At 51.0% G+C, this 16,435-nt stretch overlaps 1 protein-coding gene across 1 annotated transcript in view; it reads right to left on the bottom strand.

Moving 5' to 3' along the window:
- Nucleotides 1–16,091, bottom strand: part of LOC149435348 (uncharacterized) — a 50,057-nt gene extending 33,966 nt beyond the window's left edge. The window contains exon 1 of the mRNA XM_089662748.1: nucleotides 15,983–16,091. The gene's annotated coding sequence lies outside the window, so the exon portion shown is untranslated. The remainder of the gene's footprint in view (nucleotides 1–15,982) is intronic.
- Between the last annotated feature and the right edge of the window lie 344 nt (nucleotides 16,092–16,435).

Genomic DNA, 16,435 nt, shown 5'->3' with positions numbered 1-16,435 from the left:
AGGTGGGGTTTATAATCTCTCTCCTTCAGGATGAGCCCCAGGATTGGGCTCACCGCCTGATGGAGAAGCGCGACCACCATCTTGATTCCGTGACTGAGTTCTTTCAGGCCATGGCCGTCCTATATGACGACCCCCAGCGGGCTGCCTCCGCAGAGGCTACTCTATACTCTCTGCGGCAAGGCCGCCGGGCAGCCGAAGAGTATGCGTCCGATTTTAGGCGTTGGAAGGGAGATACCAGATGGAACGATGCGGCATTATGTCACCAATTCCGCATCGGGCTGTCTGAGTCGCTAAAAGACAAATTAGCACGAGTAGGACTACCTGACTCTCTTGAGAAACTGATAAGAGTTGGCCATCCAAATTGACCGCAGACTGAGAGAGCGTCGCCTGGAAAGGAGCAGCCAGGGTCAAAGGGTGGCATGGATTCCACCGAGAGAAGCAGCTCCAACCCCAGGGAACCATACCCGAAGCACGGAAGCAGGGGACACCTCAGAACCCATGCAACTGGGACTGGCCCGTTCCACTTTATCGGCTGAGGAACGTCAGAGGAGACGATCGCAGAACCTATGTCTGTACTGTGGGGAAGCTGGTCACCAGGTGCGCTCCTGTCCTGCAAAAATGAGTAAGTCCGCTTCCTGTTATTTTCCTTTACCTACAGAAAGGGGTGATCAATCTAGTTACCTGGCAATACCTGTGTCTTTACAGCTCCCCGGAGGAACCCTGTCGGTGACCGCAATCATTGATTCGGGAGCATGTAGTTGTTTCATTGATCTTACTTTTGCTCACCGGCAAAAAATTCCCCTCCAGACCAAAGAAAGGGGGTTTAACATCTTCCTGGCAGACGGGTCTAGCATAAAGTTGGGAGTGGTGGATCAGGAGACGCCCCCTATTTTTACCACGATGTCTGACCATCATCAGGAGTTCCTCCGTCTGGATGCCATCACATCCCCCCTTTTCCGAATCATTCTGGGGCTTCCTTGGCTGCGGGCCCATAACCCCCAGGTTGATTGGGAGAAGGGAACGGTTCAATTTCGGTCACCATACTGCCGGGATCACTGCCATGTCCCAGGGCCCATGCCTCCCCGGTTTCTTCTGTGCATGGCTGGTGATACGGATCTTTCTCAGGTTATCCCTCCGGCCTACCACGATTTCCTAGACGTGTTTAGTAAGCGAGGAGCACATTCTTCCCCTGCACCGTTCATACGATTGCCCCATAGACCTCCTACCCGGATCTGAGATTTTGTTTGGTCGCATTTTCCCTTTATCTGAACTAGAATCAGGAGTTTTGAGGGAGTATATTGATGACAATCTGCGGAAGGGATTTATTCGCCCATTCACATCCCCAGCCGCGGCTGGGTTGTTTTTTGTAGAAAAGAAAGACAAAGCGTTACGGCCCTGTATTGACTACCGTGACCTGAACAAGATCACAGTAAAAAAAAAAATCGCTATCCATTACCCCTGGTCCCTGAGCTCCTCCAGAGATTAGGTTCAGCAGCGATTTTTACTAAATTAGACCTGCGGGGGGCATATAACCTTGTTCGTATCAGGGAGGGGGATGAATGGAAGACAGCCTTTCGTACGAGATTCGGTCATTTCGAATATCTGGTGATGCCGTTCGGGCTCTGTAACGCACCGGCCACCTTCCAACACTTTATCAATGACATCTTTCGTGATTTCCTCGATGTCTTCGTGGTTGTCTACCTAGATGACATGCTGATATTTTCACCCTCACTGGAGGCTCATAGGGAGCATGTGGCAAGGGTCTTAGCACGTTTACGTCAACACGGGCTTTACGCCAAGGCAGAAAAATGCTGTTTTGAACAGTGTAAAATCACGTTCTTGGGACTGGTCCTCTCTCCCGCGGGGGTCACGATGGATCCCCAGAAAGTCACGGCGATCTTAGATTGGCCAACACCCACCTATAAGAGGGGGGTACAGCGTTTCATTGGATTCGCAAACTTTTATAGAAAGTTTATCAGGAACTTCTCAGGGCTGGTCTCCCCAATCATGCAACTGACTAAACAAGGGATCCGTTTTAAATGGACTCCCGAAGCTCAGACCTCGTTCGACACGCTCAAGAAATTGTTTACTTCTACTCCCATTCTCTGCCATCCAGATTCTTCTCTTCCATACGTTTTGGAAGTGGACACCTCCGAAAACGCGGTAGGAGCGATTCTTTCCCAAAGGAGTGGTACCAAGGAGCTACTGCATCCTGTGGCGTTTTTCTCCAGGAAGTTGACTCCGGCGGAGCGCAATTACGATATTGGAGATCGGGAAGTCCGCTCTAGAAAAATGGAGGTATCTCCTGGAAGGAGCCACACACCCAATCCTAATATTCACGGATCACAAGAACCTCGAGTATTTAAGGACGGCAAAATGACTGAGACCACGCCAGACGAGATGGGCTCTTTTCTTCTCTCGGTTTACCTTTCATATAACGTACCGACCTGGGTCTAAGAATACGAAACCAGACGCTCTGTCCCGCATGTTTGAGGACCCCGACGATACAGTGTTACCCGACACAATTTTGCCATCCGGAAGCTTCCTCGCCCTGAAAAGGGAACTTCGCTCCAGACTGATTGACGCTTCCGTTGGACTGCCAGTCCCGCCTGGGTCGCCTCTCCAGAACCGCGATGGTCTGCTTTGGAAGGAAAATCGGATCGTGGTGCCAGAAGGAGTTCAAACTTTGGTCCTGGGGCACTGCCATGACCATCCAATGGCAGGGCACTTTGGGGTGACGAAGACTCAGGAGCTACTGTAGCGCTCATTCTGGTGGCCAAACATGGTCAAGGACTGCGAGCACTACGTCCAGACCTGTCCCACTTGCCAAAGGAACAAGCCCTCCAGAAGCAAGGCCTGGGGATTGTTGCGTCCGTTACCGATACCCAAACGGGCCTGGCAAATAATTGCCATGGATTTTGTAGTCGAACTCCCACCATCTCAAGGCTACACTGCTATAATGGTGATCGTGGATCGCTTTTCAAAGATGGCTCATTTCGTGCCCCTGGAAAGGACCCTGTCGGCGCCGGAGACTGCACGGATATTCATTAAGGAAGTAGTGAGGCTACATGGGATTCCCGAAGACATAGTATCGGATCGGGGAGTCCAGTTCACATCAAGATTCTGGAAAGCCTTATGTGAAGCATTAGGAATCAAACTGTCACTGTCATCCGCTTACCACCCACAGACCAACGGGCAAACGGAAAGGACCAATCAAACGTTGGAACAGTACCTAAGATGCTACACCTCCTACCGTCAGGACGACTGGCTAACACTGTTGCCTTCTGCAGAGTTCGCCTATAATAACTCGAACCACTCAGCTACGGGACAATCACCATTTTTTACCAATTTCGGATATCATCCTACATTTCTCCCCGACCTAATGCCCAAAAATCCGGTACCAGCTTCTCAAGATGTCTTGCATTTCTTTTCTGTCAATAACAAGACGATTCAGGAGGCCATCACTAAAGCCCAAGAAGACAGTAAAAAGGCGTTCGACAGGAAGAGAAGAGGAGAACTGTTGCTCCAGCCAGGGGATCAGGTTTGGTTGGCTACGACCAACTTGAAGATGCTGTGTCCTTCAAGGAAGCTAGGACCGAAGTACCTTGGTCCGTTTCCCATTAAACGGGTAATCAGCGAAGTGGCCTACAAACTCGAGCTCCCGGAATCTTTCAAAATACACCCTGTGTTCCATGTCTCTCTCCTGAAACCATCCAGACCAGATTCCTTCCCGGATCGCCAATCCAGACCTCCCGAGGCAGTCACCATAGGTGAACAAGAGGAATATGAGGTAGAAACTATTCTCAGTTGCCGAAAGAGGGGGGGGCCAGACGCAGTTCCTGATAAAATGGAAGGGTTATGGCCCTGAGGAGAACTCTTGGGAACCCATCCAGAATGTTCACGCCCCCAGGCTCATCCAGGAATTTTTTCGTGGCCACCCGCAGTGGAGAGATCGGTGGGGCTCTCGGAGGGTGCCCATGGGGGGGGGGCAATGTCAGGGATCGCGGCGTCCTGTCGGCTGGCACATGCGCTCTGGCGACGGCTCACGCCGGGACACAAGCACCAGGTCCCGGCGAGCCGCAGATGACAGGACGCCGCGCATGCGCAGTGGGAGCCGCGGGCGCGCCTCAGCGGCCAATGACAGCCCGGGGGTGCATCCCGGGCGGCCAATTACAGTACAGGGCGCAATATTTAAAGATGCCCTGCGCTGTCTCTGATCGCCGCAAGGTCTATCTGAGTTCCTGAGTCCTGTACCTGCGTTATTGACCCTGATTAACCCTGACTACGCTGCCTTCTCCTGTATTTGACTCAGATTGTCCTGACTACTCTGCATTCTCCTGTGTTTGACCCGGATTGTTCCTGACTACTCTGCCTTCTCCCATCCTGACCCCTGGCTTGTTTGACCTATCTACGGACTGACTTATCCTGCTGACCCTGCGTGTGACCTGACGATTCTCCGCCTGCCGATTCTGTACCTCGCCTACCCCACGGGCCCACTACTCGTGATCCATCCTGCTAGGTCCTGCCGGCCTCCTCACATCTGGCTCTCCCGGTACCAATACATCCCTGGAGGTTCCCTCTGCCACTGGTGGGCCTGCTCAGAGGTCGTGACCTGGTCCTGGTCTGTTTCAAGTCCATCCCCACCATCAGGGGCCCTGGTGAAAGCACAGACCGGGACTTAGACTCCACGCTTTGGGTAGGTCTGTCAAGTGGGCAGCCAGAGGCACCACCTGGCGGATCCTAACACTCCTTTACCCACTCCAAACCATACCTCTTTTGCTCAAACACAAAGACATAGCGAGACTGAACAGGGCTATATCTGCTTTCTTGTGGAAAGGCAAACGTCCCCGTATAGCACTGGACAAGCTGTTTCTACCGAGATGTGAGGGAGGCTCTGGGCTCCTGAATATTCGCATTTACAATCTTTCCTGTCTACTTCGTATAGGACTAGACTGGCTCACCCACTCTTCCAAATATTCTAATTACCGCTTAGAATCTGCATTAGCATTTCCGTATGATCTCTCGGCCCTACTACACTCCAAGGTTAATTCTCTGCCGCCCCACTTAAAACATAACCCACTCATCCGAGACACCCTTATTACATGGAGGGAAGTCAGGCGAAAATTGGGAGTCTCTCCTCGGCTTTCACGCTTCTTTCCTATTCATCATAACCCCTCTTTTCCTCCCCCTCAATCTCATGATGCATATGATACTTGGCGATCTCAACAACTGACTTCGGTACACCAACTATATGACACTTCTACAGGTTCTCCGAAACTTCTCAATAGTATTCTACAAACCTATGGACTTCCGGCACATCACTTCTTCTATATACTACAAGTAAGGAACTTTGTTAACTCCATGGCCCCTATTAAGTCTACCAGATTTCAATCGACATTCATTGACGTCTTAGCGAACTCTCGCAAATACAACATCTCAAAAATATATAGTCCGCTGAATCTTCTTTTTACCAAGCCTTTAGAGACATTCAATACAGCGAAATCCTGGGTCAAAGACTTCAATAATACAATTACAGCAGACCAACTATTGTTAGGTTTTCAATCCACTTGTGCCTTTAACAGCAACGAGTTCTGGCGTGAACAACAGCTTAAGATTCCACATCGTGCTTACATACCTTGTCTTTACTCTAAAACAGACCCGGCTCTGTCTACCTGCCCTCTGTGTGGAATTCAAAAACAGTCTCTACAACACAGATTGTGGACCTGTCCCCCTATTTCAACATTTTGGCAGCAATTGGTTCATTTCATATCTGTCATCACAGCTTTCTGCTTACCCATCCACTCGCTGCTGCTGCTCTTCGGCTTTCTGGAACATTCAATTATTGGCCTCTTTTCTTCACAAACATCATCCTTCAGAGACAATAAATCCTGGATATCAACATGCCTTTTAATTGCAAGACGTCTCATTCTCCGTCAATGGGTGTCCGACTCCCCCTCAACCATGACGGGGGTCAAGCAAGAGCTCAACACGCTCTTACACCTGGACAGGCTTCATCTGATCACTTCTCCGACTACATCAAAGGAATCCAATTATTATAGAAAATGGAACTCATATATTGAAGGCTCATTATCCATACAAGAGCAGGCTTTCTTTACCCAGACAAGGACTCGCTATAACTTTATCTGTTGATCGGCTATATCAGCAATGGGCAAACTACGGCCCGCGGGCCGTATACGGCCCGGCGGACCTTTTAATCCGGCCCGCGGAGCTAAGCTCCCGCTAGGCTCCTCTCACAGTCCGCCCTGAAGACCGGTGTAGCATGAAAATCTGTCTCCTATGAGGATCTGTCCCCCTCGACGTATCTGCGCATGTGCCGGAGATCGCCGATCGGCTGCTAATGCCTGAAACTGGCACATGTGCAGATACGTCGAGGGGGACAGATCCTCATAGGAGACAGATTTTCATGCTACACCGGAACGGCGCGGGAACACGGCGAGAGGAACGTGCGGAGCAAAGGTAAGTCAATTGACACGGGGGACTTGGGGACTTAATATGGGGGATGAATTACTATATGGGGGATGAATTACTATGGGGGATGAATTACTATAGGGGGGATGAATTACTATATGGGGGATGAATTACTATATGGGGGATGAATTACTATAGGGGGGATGAATTACTATATGGGGGATGAATTACTATATGGGGGATGAATTACTATATGGGGGATTAATTACTATATGGGGGATTAATTACTATGCTTACTATGGGGGAATATTACTATACTTACTATGGATGACACATACACATCATTCATCTACTCTTGGTCCGGCCCCCGGGTCCAATATATGAACCCATTGCGTCCCTCAAGTCAAAAAGTTTGCCCACCCCTGGGCTATATGCTTTGGTTACCTATCTAATGGCTTGTGTCCATCTCTAATTTCCATATTCTCATACATACTCCGACTCCATAATCACTTTCTCGATCTATGATCCTTTATAAACTCAACGATGTTCTTACACATTTGACCTTCACTAGCCAGAGGGAAGATGACCTTTCCTTTACATCACATCACCCAAGGTGGAACCTGTACCAGTATATATATGGTACATATGCAAGCTATCTGATCGATGACCTGTATCTTGTTGTTTTCTCCATACCTTGGTCTCTTGTCTCTTTTTTTCCCTTTCTCTTTATACTATCTCTACACCTTCTAGTATAATCTTCTCCATTCTTGTGAGTTTACTGATTTGAGGACAAATTCTCCTCACCTCCACATCCACACTGCCTTATTTGATTCTTCACAAACTTTTCCCCCTGTTTTTTCCTACTCATTTCCTTTCTCTTTTTCTTCTCCTGCCCCCTTTTCCCACTGTTATTTCTTCCTGCCAACTAATTCCTCAGTCGTTCTCTCCTGTATTGTGTTTTGGGCACGGTATGGGCGGTCTACTGTGGGCATCTATGTACACATTACATAACAGCAGATACTGGCAAGTACACCATCGTCAGCTCATAATTGGACTGTATAATCCCTATGGGATGCTATTGTTCTCTCCATGCACAAACCTCTTCTTTCACACCTTCTCATACTACTTTTCCTACCTGTTTGCCATCATGATTAGTGTATCATAGTATTGCAATAGCGCCCTTATATAGCGGCTATCATTAGAGATGAGCGAATCGAACATGACGAAGTGGAATTAGTTTAGAAGATTAGGAAAAATTCGATTCGCGCCGAATCCGAAAATTAGCAAACTTCGGATGCACGAATCGAATTTTCCCAAAAATGGCGGCGACATGTGTGGCGACGGAGCGGGGATCTCTGGGAAGGCGCGCAGACAAGGCGCGCTGACCCATAATGCATTCATTCATTACATGTGATCGCATTAGCCAATCAGCAGCCAGCCAGCCAGCACTGTGTAATGGTGGAGCTATAAATCGCGGCCATCTTAGAATTCTCCATTAGCCTCCGGTCATTCAAGAGAGACAGACCTGTCTGTATTAGGGACAGAGTTAGGGCCACAGAGACTTTAGGGACACAGAATCGTTACTCAGGGACAGACACAGAATCGTTACTCAGGGACAGACACAGAATCGTTACTCAGGGACACAGAATCGTTACTCAGGGACACAGAATCGTTACTCAGGGACACAGAATCGTTACTTTCTGCTTCACAACCACTATTGTACGTTCAAAGAGTTAAATCCCGTTTTATGTTTGGGGTGCTTATTGAATTAAAGAGTATGTCAGACAACATGCAGAGGAGTGGCAGAGGAGGCAATGTTTCAGGAGCGAGCAGACGTGGCAGCAGAGGAAGGGGTCGAGGCAGCACTAGTCGCAGCCAGAGGCCAGTGCTCCCGGTGTCATCCAGCGGTCGTGTCTCCACCGACAACCCTGCCGTCATCGATTGGTTGACTCGGTCGTATTCCTCTTCCCAGGTCACCTCTGACACCTACAGCCAACGGTCGGTGGGTACGTCAGACACAACCGTTAGTTGGCATGGCCCGGGACCAAGCCCACTGAAATCACGTGTCCTCGACCTGCCCCTGTCCTTTGGTGTTCCCTCACCAAGCGAAGTATCGCATGCTGTGGGCTCAGCCCCACTGTACAGTGAGGAAGAGCTAACAGAGGGCGGTCAGGAACGGGGGGAGACATCCGCCTCTTCAGCAGCCAGGCGAAGAAGTACTGGCGAGGAGAGTGGCTCGGTAGCCGGTCTAGAGACAGGACTGTCTCCTGACCCACACGCAGCCGAGGGGGCTAGTAGTGACGCGGAGACCCTAATTGATGATGATGAGGCTGATCGCACTTGGCAGCCTCGTCGTCATCAGGCTATTGCTTCCGCATCATCAGGAGAAGAGGGTGCCAGCTTGCCAGCGAGCAAAACAGTCGGTGGGTTGCCCAGGAGGCAGCAGGGTCGCAGCAGTGTCAGTGGAGGCAAACGGCCACGGAGTAGAGCACCAGCTCCACTGCAGCCTACCACCATGGCCAGTAGTGGTGCCGGTGTGCACGGAGGAAGTAGCAGTCAGCCAGTGAGGAGTAGCGGGGGCAAAGTTTCCTACTCGGCGGTGTGGCAATTATTCGTCAAGTCGCCCGAGGAAGTAAACGTAGCCGTATGTCGACTATGTGGCCAGAAAGTCAAGCGTGGCCAGGGGGCCCATGTTGGGACTACAGCGTTGCGTCAGCATATGCAGCGTCGCCATTCGGTGGCCTGGGAAAACCGTGATAAAGATACGGCGGTTCTGCCTGCCCCAGCCCCCGCTCCATCACCCGCTCCGTTACTTGCTCCGTCACCCGACGCCAATCGCCCTCTATCAGCCAGTCAAGGCTCCAACACCGTCAGCAGTCTTTCTTGGAATCCATTTCCAAGAGACAACAGTTTGCGAGCACGCACCCGACGGTGCAGAAGCTGAACGTCCTCCTGTCCAAGTTGCTGGTACTGCAGTCCCTCCCTTTCCAAGTGGTGGACTCAGCACCTTTCCGAGAAATGATGGCTTGTGCCGAGCCGCGGTGGAGAGTGCCAAGCCGGCATTTCTTCGCCATAAAGGCAGTGCCAGCCCTGCATTCACATGTAGAAGAGATGGTGGGCCAGTCTTTGAGCATGTCGGTCTCTGCCAAAGTGCACGGCAGCGCCGACGTGTGGAGCTGTAACTACGATCAGGGACAGTACATGTCATTTACGGCCCACTGGGTGAACGTGGTGCCGGCACAGCCGCACCAGCAACTTGGACAGGTCACGCCGCTTTGCCTCCACGTTTGCACGTCCTTGGTCCAGCAAAGATGTCCGCCTCTACCACCTCTTCTTCCGCCGTGTCCTCAGCCGCCACCCCCGTGCCAAGTCCCATTACCCGACCGGCATATCACATGTGCAGGGCGCAACGGTGTCACGCTGTGCTGCACCTGGTATGCCTTGGCGAACGTAGTCACACAGGGGAGGAACTTCTGAGTGTAATGAACAGAGAAATCGACAGATGGCTGTCTCCGCGCAAACTGAAAATCGGAACCATGTTGACAGACAACGGAAAGAACATGGTGTCTGCTCTGCGTCAAGGAAGGTTGTGCCATGCGCCATGCATGGCTCACGTGTTCAATCTGGTTGTCAAGCGGTTCCTAAAATCCACCATCCCACTGCAAGACATCCTTAAAATGTCACGTAAACTTTGCATGCATTTCAGCCATTCCTACACCGCAAAGCACACCCTCCTTGAGCTGCAGCGGCAGAACGGAATTCCACATCATCGCCTGATCTGTGACGTTGCAACAAGGTGGAATTCAACCCTACATATGTTAGACCGCCTTTACGAACAGCGAAAGGCCATCACCGATTTCCTGATGTTACAAGCGGATAAAGGTACTCCCCTGTGTAACTTAGATGTCAGCCATTGGCAGCTCATGCGTGACACCTGCCGCTTGCTCAGGCCCTTTGAGGAGGCCACGCTATTCGTGAGTCGGCAGGACTATGGGATGAACGACATCATTCCTCTGTTGCACGTCCTGGAACAAATGCTGTTAACAATGGCTGGTCAGGGTGCGGTAGACGTGGCGCACAGATCTCAACGCCACATGACCCCTGTGGGGGCAGGACAGGAAGAAGAGGAGGAGGTAGAGGAGGACATTGGTGCTCAGGAATTATTGAGTGAAATGGGTGGTTTTTCCACTCAGCGGACAGGAGTGGAGGAGCAGGAGCATCTGGTAGAGGAGGAGGAGGAGACAGAGGACCCAGACGCACCGTGGCAGTATGCTGTGGAGATGGAGGCAGGGAGTCCCTCGCATTCCTTGGCACAAATGGCCCATAGCATGCTCGGTTGCTTGCGTATCGACAGCCGAATAATAACCATCAGACAGAGGGATGACTTTTGGCTGTCCACCTTGTTGGACCCTCGCTACCGTTCAAAAATGGTGGCCTTTTTCACACCTGCTGAGAGGGAGGCCAAAATAAAGTACTATAAAAACCACCTATGTAGTCAGTTGGTCTCTGCCTTTCTGCGCCAACGTCCATCCTCAGACACTGTGGGCCCTGTGCGCTCGCGTTCCGCTGCCATGGCAGCAGGGGAGGGGTGGGGTGGTAGGAGCAGTTGCAGCTCCACCAGCAGCGGCTGCCTCAGTCTGCAGTCGATGATGAGTAGCTTTCTTCACCAGCGCAGTGAGGAAACTACTAACCAGCCGCAGCAGCAGCAGCATCAGGTGGACCTGGAGCAGGACCTCAAACAACAGGCTCGGGCCTACTTGGACAGCACCCTGCCAACCGAGGTAGACAATCCCCTTGACTACTGGGCAACGAAACTTGACCTTTGGCCCCAACTAGCTGAATTTGCCCTTGAAAGGCTGTCATGCCCGGCCAGTAGCGTGGCATCGGAGCGCGTGTTTAGTGCGGCAGGAGGTATTGTAACTCCGCGGAGGACACGACTGTCCACCCAAAGTGTGGAGAGACTCACGTTTGTGAAAATGAATCAGGCGTGGATTAGTCTGGATTTCAAACCACCAGTTCCTGACACAACTGACTAAATCCGCCATGAATCATGCCTCAAACATGTTATTATTTTTAACATAGGCTTCTGTATGGCCTTCAATTTAAGCTGCTTACGCTTCGCCACTCTGCCATGGGCCCCTGTACCGCCTCCTCTTGCTGCTGCCAGGTCCAGAGTGTGTCATGGGTCCCTGTACGGCCTCCCATTGCTGCTGTCTCCATCGCCACACTCTGCCATGTGCCACTTTCAGGTCTCCTTACACTGTTGGTGGGTTCCATTTTGTGATAGGGTGCTGTATGGCCTTCCATTGCTGCTGCCTCCACCGCCACCCTGCGCCATGTGCCTCTGTCGTCTGCTCACGCTACTGACGGCTTCCGCTTTTTAACCGAGGCCTGTGTTTGGCTTCCGAATACTGCTGCATCCACCGCCACCCTGCGCCATGTGTCTCTGTCGTCTGCTCACGCTGCTGACGGCTTCCGCTTTTTAACCTAGGCCTGTGTATGGCTTCCGAATACTGCTGCCTCCACCGCCACCCTGCGCCATGTGTCTCTGTCGTCTGCTCACGCTGCTGACGGCTTCCGCTTTTTAACCTAGGCCTGTGTATGGCTTCCGAATACTGTTGCATCCACCGCCCGCCCACTGCTGCTGCCAGGCCCGTAATCTGTCATGGGCCCCTGTACCGCCTCCTCATGCTGCTGCCAGGTCCAGAGTGTGTCATGGGTCCCTGTACGGCCTCCCATTGCTGCTGTCTCCATCGCCACACTCTGCCATGTGCCACTTTCAGGTCTCCTCACACTGCTGGTGGGTTCCATTTTGTCATAGGGTGCTGTATGGCCTCCCATTGCTGCTGCCTCCACCGCCACCCTGCGCCATGTGCCTGTCGTCTGCTCACGCTGTTGACGGCTTCCGCTTTTTAACCGAGGCCTGTGTTTGGCTTCCGAATACTGCTGCATCCACCGCCACCCTGCGCCATGTGCCTCTGTCGTCTGCTCACGCTGCTGACGGCTTCCGCTTTTTAACCTAGTCCTGTGTATGTCTTCCGAATACTGCTGCCTCCACCGCCACCCTGCGCCATGTGCCACTTTCAGGTCTCCTTACACTGTTGGTGGGTTCCATTTTGTGATAGGGTGCTGTATGGCCTTCCATTGCTGCTGCCTCCACCGCCACCCTGCGCCATGTGTCTCTGTCGTCTGCTCACGCTGCTGACGGCTTCCGCTTTTTAACCTAGGCCTGTGTATGGCTTCCGAATACTGCTGCATCCACCGCCCGCCCACTGCTGCTGCCAGGCCCGTAATCTGTCATGGGCCCCTGTACCGCCTCCTCATGCTGCTGCCAGGTCCAGAGTGTGTCATGGGTCCCTGTACGGCCTCCCATTGCTGCCGTCTCCATCGCCACACTCTGCCATGTGCCACTTTCAGGTCTCCTCACACTGCTGGTGGGTTCCATTTTGTCATAGGGTGCTGTATGGCCTCCCATTGCTGCTGCCTCCACCGCCACACTGTGGCTCCACACTCTGGTTTTGGCCCCGTGACTGCCCAAATGAGTGAAGTGTGTGGTGATTCTAAGATCGACGGCACTCATCTGCATGTCATACTGACTGACAGTATTATTTCTCTTCCCCAGCAGACTCCAAGGGCATTTAAATTAAAGGTACAGTGTTCTGCACTAATATAAAGGCTCTCTGAAGCCTAGAAACACCCTTTTTATAAGTTAAATTCGCAGCGAATATATTCGCCTCGAATCAAATTTATTCCGCGAATTCGGCGAATCAGCCGAATCGAATTTTTGAATAATTCGCTCATCTCTAGCTATCATCACCGATTTAGGGTGGTGTTCGGTTATTTGCCACACTATCGCACCCCGCTAGAACTAATGTCATATGGGTACTATAACTGTGTTATTATTTCTTTATGTTTGTAATTTGTTAAAACCTAATAAAATTTTTCTCAAAAAAAAAAAAAAAAGCCAAGAATATTTCACAAGATCTGAAAAGTATGTAAGTCATCGAGTTAATCCACAATTTAAGAAGAAGAGCATAACTGCAGGTAGTAAATGTAAGAGAGGAGTTGCAGATGATATGATGGTGGGTAGTATGTACAGGAGAGGAGTGTGAGGGGTCTGCAAATGATATGATGGTGGGTAGTATGTACAGGAGAGGAGTGTGAGGGGTCTGACAGTGATCGGTACATACAGGAGAGGAGTGTGGAGGTATGACAGTGATGGGTATGTACAGGAGAGGAGTACGGAGGTATGACAGTGATCGGTATGTACAGGAGAGGAGTACGGAGGTATGACAGTGATCGGTATGTACAGGAGAGGAGTGTGGAGGGTATGACAGTGATCGGTATGTACAGGAGAGGAGTGTGGAGGGTATGACAGTGATCGGTATGTACAGGAGAGGAGTGTGGAGGGTATGACAGTGATCGGTATGTACAGGAGAGGAGTGTGGAGGGTATGACAGTGATCGGTATGTACAGGAGAGGAGTACGGAGGTATGACAGGGATGGGTATGTACAGGAGAGGAGTACGGAGGTATGACAGTGATGGGTATGTACAGGAGAGGAGTACGGAGGTATGACAGTGATGGGTATGTACAGGAGAGGAGTACGGAGGTATGACAGTGATGGGTATGTACAGGAGAGGAGTACGGAGGTATGATAGTGATGGGTATGTACAGGAGAGGAGTACGGAGGTATGACAGTGATGGGTATGTACAGGAGAGGAGTGAGGAGGTATGACAGTGATGGGTATGTACAGGAGAGGAGTGAGGAGGTATGACAGTGATCGGTATGTACAGCAGAGGAGTACGGAGGTATGACAGTGATGGGTATGTACAGGAGAGGAGTGAGGAGGTATGACAGTGATGGGTATGTACAGGAGAGGAGTGAGGAGGTATGACAGTGATGGGTATGTACAGGAGAGGAGTGAGGAGGTATGACAGTGATGGGTATGTACAGGAGAGGAGTACGGAGGTATGACAGTGATCGGTATGTACAGGAGAAAAGTGTGGAGGGTATGACAGTGATCGGTATGTACAGGAGAGGAGTGTGGAGGGTATGACAGTGATCGGTATGTACAGGAGAGGAGTGTGGAGGGTATGACAGTGATGGGTATGTACAGGAGAGGAGTGTGGAGGGTATGACAGTGATGGGTATGTACAGGAGAGGAGTGTGGAGGGTATGACAGTGATGGGTATGTACAGGAGAGGAGTACGGAGGTATGACAGTGATGGGTATGTACAGGAGAGGAGTACGGAGGTATGATAGTGATGGGTATGTACAGAAGAGGAGTGAGGAGGTATGACAGTGATGGGTATGTACAGGAGAGGAGTGAGGAGGTATGACAGTGATGGGTATGTACAGGAGAGGAGTGAGGAGGTATGACAGTGATGGGTATGTACAGGAGAGGAGTGAGGAGGTATGACAGTGATGGGTATGTACAGGAGAGGAGTACGGAGGTATAACAGTGATGGGTATGTACAGGAGAGGAGTACGGAGGTATGACAGTGATGGGTATGTACAGGAGAGGAGTGAGGAGGTATGACAGTGATGGGTATGTACAGGAGATAGAGTACGGAGGTATGACAGTGATGGGTATGTACAGGAGAGGAGTACGGAGGTATGACAGTGATGGGTATGTACAGGAGAGGAGTACGGAGGTATGACAGTGATGGGTATGTACAGGAGAGGAGTACGGAGGTATGTCAGTGGTGGGTATGTACAGGAGAGGAGTACGGAGGTATGACAGTGATGGGTATGTACAGGAGAGGAGTATGGAGGTATGACAGTGATGGGTATGTACAGGAGAGGAGTATGGAGGTATGACAGTGATGGGTATGTACAGGAGAGGAGTACGGAGGTATGACCGTTCCCAGGGAGGAGTATCTCAGGAAGGGTCTATACTCCACCATAACTCTGGTTCTCGGAGTGTCAGGTCCCAGCGGGTTCTCCTGGTGTCTCTCCTGTTATTCTGTCTCGGACACATCAGAGGAACATGGTGGGAGATCGGCCTGAATGTCCTTCCTAGGAGGGAATACCGGAGCCATTCTGAGGCCCATTTAATGGCCAGCAATGAGGAGGAAACCAACACTGAGAAGTAGATGCTGAGATATATACAGCACGGGGCAGCACAGTGGCTGAGTGGTTAGCACTTCCACCTGGCAGTACTCGGGTTGTTGGTTCAAATCCCAACCATGGCACCACCTGCCTGGAGTTTGCATGTTCTCCCTGTGCCTGGGTGGATTTCCTCTGGGTACTCTGGTTTCCTCCTACGCTACAAATACATGCTGGGAGGTGAATTGTCTCCTGTCTAAGTTGTCCCGTGTACGTATGAATGTGAGTTAGGGCCCTTAGATTGTACGCTCCTCGGGGGCGGGGACTGATGGGAATGTACAATATAGATGTAAACTGACGGCGCTATATAAGTACCTGGAATAAATAATAATAATACACCCAGATCATCGATGACGAGGAGGAAGGTTCGGCCACAGATGATTGGTCCGTCTATAGCAGGGACAGGAGCCGGGACCAGGAATAGGAGATCCACCTGACTTACCCGTGTGCTCTGACATGGAGAAGATCCTATGGTGGCCGTGTGTTCAGGATGGAGACTGACAATCACAGGACCTTCTAGAAGCAGATATAAAATGGCTGAGAGGAAGAAAGTGTTCCCAGGACAGGAAGTGACACCAAACAGGAAGTGACACAGACAGGAAGTGATTCCAGAAAGATTTATACAGAGGGTGCAGTATGGAGAGCAGACACTAGATGGTGCTGGTCCAAAAAAAGCTGAATAGTATAAAACAACAGGGAAAAAAACCTGAAAAGCAAAAGACGATGGCGGCTCGTAAACTTCCTATTTAGCAGCTTGATGTCATTGTCCCACTCTACAGGTTACATCACATCATGTGACTTCCTCAGGAGTTGGCCATCGGACGTACAGCTGCCTATATATACCATTATAATCCTTAATAGACTAATCGGGTGCCATTTTGTTATAGCCTGTCTG

The sequence above is a fragment of the Staurois parvus genome, unplaced genomic scaffold (genome assembly GCF_062004578.1).
Source record: "Staurois parvus isolate SC_StPar_1 unplaced genomic scaffold, SC_StPar_1.0 ptg001532l, whole genome shotgun sequence".
Taxonomy (NCBI): domain Eukaryota; kingdom Metazoa; phylum Chordata; class Amphibia; order Anura; family Ranidae; genus Staurois; species Staurois parvus.
This window is presented reverse-complemented; position numbering and strand designations above follow the sequence as displayed.